Here is a 5,161-nt window from a genome sequence, read left to right as displayed (position 1 = left end):
TCTTAACTGCTTTTTACAAACCATGGTCGTACTTTCACACCGTCTTGTAGCCGAACAACTCCGCTCTCGCTATTGATTTTGTACAGTCGGGTATTTTAACCTTTTCTTACCCGCTTTTTACCAACTATGGTCGGACATTCACACCGTCTTACAGCGGAACACCTCCGCTCCCGCTTTTTATGGTGTATAGTCGGGCATTTGAACCTTTTCTTACCCGCTATTTACAAACTATGGTAGGACATTCAAACTTTCGTGTATCCGAAAACCTCCGCTCTCTCTTTTGATCATACATTGTCGGACATTCGCACCTTTTCTTACCCGCTTTTTACAAACCATGGTCGGACTTTCACATCTTCTTGTAGCCGAACACATCCGCTCCCGCTATTGATTGTGTACAGTCGGGTATTTTAACCTTTTCTTACCCGCTTTTTACCAAGTATGGTCGGACATTCACACCTTCGTACAGCGGAACACCTCCGCTCCCTCTTTTGATGGTGTATGTTCGGGCATTCAAACCTTTTTTTACCCGCTTTTTCCAAACTATGGTCGGCTATTTACAGCTTCCTCTCCACCATACTTGTATGGTGGGATATTCACACCCACTTGCATCCGAAGACCTCCGCCCCAAATTTTGTTGATATTTAGTCGGACATTCGCACCTTACCCGCTTTTGGAAAACTATGGCCTTCTTGCAGCCAAACACCTCTGATCTCGCTTTTGATGATATAAGGTTGGGCATTCAGACCTTGCTTCACCTGCTTTTCACCAAATATAGTCGGACATTCACACCTTCTTGCAGCCGAACACTTCCGCTTTTAGTATTCTATGAGGCATTCACATATTTTTTTTCACCATATTTTATAGATTATGGTTGGAAATTCTCACCCACTCTCATCCGAAGACCTCTCCTCCCGCTTTTGTTAATATATAGTCGGGCATTCGAACCTTTTCTTACCCGCTTTTTACAAATTATAGTCGAACATTCACACCTACTTGCAGCTGAATACTTCCGCTCCACCTTGTAGGTATGTATGGTTGGCATTTGCACCTCTTTTTATACTGATTGCTGAAGATTAAGTTGTACTTTCTCAAACTACAACTTTTTTTTTATTTGTTGAAACTTGATTTGAAGTGGATAAATAAAGAGGACAAACAGTTTTAAGTCAGGCTGATAGAAGGAATTAATTTTATAGCAAAATCTGTACTTCGTCATATGTCGAGAGATGCTTATTGCTGAAGAAGTTCTTTCTCATTCTACAAAGTACAACGTTGTTTATCGTTGAAACTTGATTAGACATGAATAAATATGGAGGACAAAGCAGTCTTAACTTGGTTTGAGTTAATGAATTCGTTTTATAGGAGAATCCGAATTCGTGCATAACTCATAAAATAGAGCTTATTTTCGGATTCCTGAAGAATGATTCTGGTTCTTTCTAATAATACAAAGTTTGTTGTTTATTGTTGAAACTTCATCAGAAGTGAAGAAATAAATGAATGCCTATCAACAAATTGACCTTCTGTTGACCTTCGGGGAGGTGAGTATCTTCACTAGACTCACCTGTCTGCTCTTCCTCCTCATTTAGCGTAGCTCCACCCTCTGCCTGTGAATTCTCACAGACTTCAACACTGAGTGGTGAGGCCTCTACAGGCCCCTCCCCTTTTTGCTCCTCACTTCCAATCCAAGCTTTTGGCGGGAAGTTTGAATTTATTGGGTCAACCTCTTCACTTTGTTCACCAACTGCCACCTTTGGTCCTTCTCTTTGTTGGCTTGACTGTGGCTTTACCGTCTTTAATTTGTTGGCAAAAGATTTAGGGCAATCTCTGAAGAGGTGATTTAATTCTCCACAGAGATTACATTTCCTGCCATTTGGACACTCTCCAAAAGTTTCCCCAATTTCTCTGCTCTTCCCACATAACACCTTGGTACAAGCCTCAACCAGGTGCCCATGCTCACCACACTTGCGGCAGAACTTGGGCTGCCCCTGGTAGTGGATGTAACCTCGGTTTTCAAGGTGGCAAGAGTGTCGCCCACCCGCTGCACTGAGCACTCTTCAGCCCTTTTAAATGGTATAACTTTGCACTCCCGCACGCTCCAGCAAGCACCATTCAAGCAACAACTTTGCACTCCAGCTTCGAACATCGGCACAGTCGCAACAAGTAAGGCGACTCTACTCAGAGAAGTCACTCTGCACAGTAACAAGATTTCTTTTGCACAGACAGAAAGGGCTTCACCCGCAAAGGTAAAGCCTGCCAAAAATAGAAACAACTCATTAGTGCTGCTCTCCACAGAAATCTTTAGTAAAAGGCGAAAGACTTGTACGTTATGAAGAGAAACCAGAGTACGATTATCCGTCACTGCGGGAGCAGGGCATCAGGCTTGTTGGCATAGCCACCTTCCCCATGGTGAGCTTTGCTTGGTTGAGACGCTTGCTCCCCACCCCCCCTTGCTCCTCGGCTGACCAAGTAGGAACAATCGGGCCCTATTCGATGGCTGCCTTGTCTTTTACTCTGTGCAAAAGACAAGGCAGCAACAAAAACACCACGAGAATCCCGTATTGAGGCTTTGTTCTGACCGCTCATTCGGGGTCGCATTTCTTTCAAGCAATTCTCCTGGTTAGCCCACACTCGGCTCGCTCCCATAGCCGTGTTAAAGTCTACTTCGCATTCACTCTCTTTTCCCATCAGACTCTTGGGATTTTATCTATAAAATGAATTCCTTCACTCAAACTATGTGAAAACTGCTTTGTCCTTAATATTTACCATGTCTAGAAAGATTTAAACAAAAAAAACAACGTTGTACTTTGCAGTAAAAGAAAGAGCAAATCTAAAGTTTCAGGAATCCAAGAATAAGCTTACTTTCATGAGTTCTTCACGATTTCGGATTTTGCTATAAAATGAATTCCTTCACTCAAACTAAATTAAAACTGCTAAACCGCTAATCTGTTATATGTAAGGCAGATGTCAAATTCACCGAAATAGGATCAAAGGGTATTCGGCCAATCGAGCTGTAGCAACTTCGGTAAAAGAGTATAAGTTGAAGAGTTTGTGAATAAAGGTGTGCGCACACATAGTGTGCTGTACGAAAATAGGCAGGGAGCAATGCCGGCTGGGGTATATGTTCTTGTATGTTGTCTGACTGTTTGATTTGAATGTGTTGTGTAAGTGTCCTGTTGAATGTTACATGTTTGGGCTTTGACACGCTTCACTGTGGTTGTTAACTGTGTGGTGTGTCCTGAAATGTTATATGTTTGGGCTGTGTGACATGCTTAATGCTTGTCAGTAGCTACCCACTTATTCATATACTATCAAAGTATGTCCGGACTTCTTATGTTGTCAGTTCCCATCAAAAGCGGAAGCGGAGGTCTTCGGATGCAAGTGGGTGTGAATATCCCACCATACAAGTATGGTGGAGAGGAAGCTGTGAATGGCCGACCATAGTAAAAGGCGGGTGAGAGAAGGTGCGAATGCCTAACCATACATCATCAAAAGAGGGAGCGGAGGTGTTCCGCTGTAAGACGGTGTGAATGTCCGACCATAGATGGTAAAAAGCGGGTAAGAAAAGGTTAAATTACCCGACTGTACACAATCAAAAGAGGGAGCGGAGTTGTTCAGCTAAGAGAAGGTGTGAAAGTCCGACCTTGGTTTGTAAAAAGCGGGTAAGAAAAGGTTCGTATGCCCGAATATACACCATCAAAAGCGGAAGCGGAGGTGTTCGGCTGCAAGATATTGTGAACGTCCGACCATGGTTTGTAAAAAGCAGTTAAGAAAAGGTTCGAATATCTAACCAAACATAATCAAAAGCGGGAGCAGAGCTGTTCGACTGGAAGTAGGTGTGAATCTCCGACCATAATTGCTGAAAAATGTGTTAGAATAGGTAAAAATGCCGGTCCATACATCATCAAAAGCGAGAGAGGTTGTGTTCGGCTGCAAGTAGGTGTGAATGTCCATTAATAATTGCTTTAAAACATGAAAGGAAATTTTCGAATATCAAACCTTACATGATCATTAGCGGGAGAGGAGGTGTTCAGCTGCAAGAAGATGTGAATATCCACCCATAATTACTGAAAAATGGGTAGGAAAAGATGCGAATGTCCAACCATAAATCATCAAAAGCAGGAGTGGAGTTGTTCAGCTACAAGAAGGTATGAAAGTCCAACCATGGTTTGTAAAAAGCGGGTAAGAAAAGGTTCGAATACCCGAATATATACCATCAAAAGCGGAAGCGGAGGTGTTCGGCTGCAAGAAGGTGTGAACGTCCGACCAAAGTTTGTAAAAAGCAGTTAAGAAAAGGTTTGAATATCCAACCGAACATAATCAAAAGCGGGAGCAGAGCTGTTCGACTGCAAGTAGGTGTGAATGTCAGATCATAATTGCTGAAAAATGTGATAGAAAAGACTAGAATGCCGGACAATACATCATCAAAAGCGGGAGAGGTGGTTTTTCGGCTGCAAGTAGGTGTGAATGTCCAGCCATAATCACTCACAAACGGGGGAAGAAAAGGTAGTATTTCCAGACCACACATGATCAAAACAGGGAATGGAGGTGGTTCAGCTGCAAGGTGTGAATGTCTGACTAAAGTTTGTAAAAACCGTGTAAGACAAGGGGCGAATGCCCGACAATGTATGATCAAAAGTGGGAGCGGAGGTTTTCGGCTGCAAGGTCTGAATGTCCAACCACAATTTGTAAAAATCGGGGAAGAAAAGGCTCAAAAGCCCGACTATACACCATCAAAAGCGGGAGCAGAGGTGTTCAGGTGCAAGAAGGTCTGAATATCCGACCAAAAATTAATGAAAAATGGGTAAGAAAAGGTGCAAATGCCAAATAATACATCATCAAAAGCAGGAGCGGATGTGTTCGGCTACAAGAAGGTGTGAACGTCCGACCAAAGTTTGTAAAAAGCAGTTAAGAAAAGGTTTGAATATCCAACCGAACATAATCAAAAGCGGGAGCAGAGCTGTTCGACTGCAAGTAGGTGTGAATGTCAGATCATAATTGCTGAAAAATGTGATAGAAAAGACTAGAATACCGGACAATACATCATCAAAAGCGGGAGAGGTGGTTTTTCGGCTGCAAGTAGGTGTGAATGTCCAGCCATAATCACTCACAAACGGGGGAAGAAAAGGTAGTATTTCAAGACCATACATGATCAAAACAGGGAATG

At 42.8% G+C, this 5,161-nt stretch overlaps 1 non-coding gene across 1 annotated transcript; it reads right to left on the bottom strand.

The window, feature by feature from the left end:
* Window positions 1-2,229: 2,229 nt before the first annotated feature.
* On the bottom strand, window positions 2,230-2,343 carry LOC140274224 (U5 spliceosomal RNA). Its single transcript, XR_011908197.1, has one exon. It is a non-coding gene; the product is annotated as a U5 spliceosomal RNA (small nuclear RNA).
* Between the last annotated feature and the right edge of the window lie 2,818 nt (window positions 2,344-5,161).

Source organism: Leuresthes tenuis, unplaced genomic scaffold (genome assembly GCF_036924035.1).
Source record: "Leuresthes tenuis unplaced genomic scaffold, fLeuTen1.0.hap1 SCAF_17, whole genome shotgun sequence".
Lineage (NCBI taxonomy): Eukaryota > Metazoa > Chordata > Actinopteri > Atheriniformes > Atherinopsidae > Leuresthes > Leuresthes tenuis.
The sequence above is the reverse complement of the archived record's forward strand: the minus strand, read 5'-3'. Positions and strand labels throughout refer to the sequence as shown.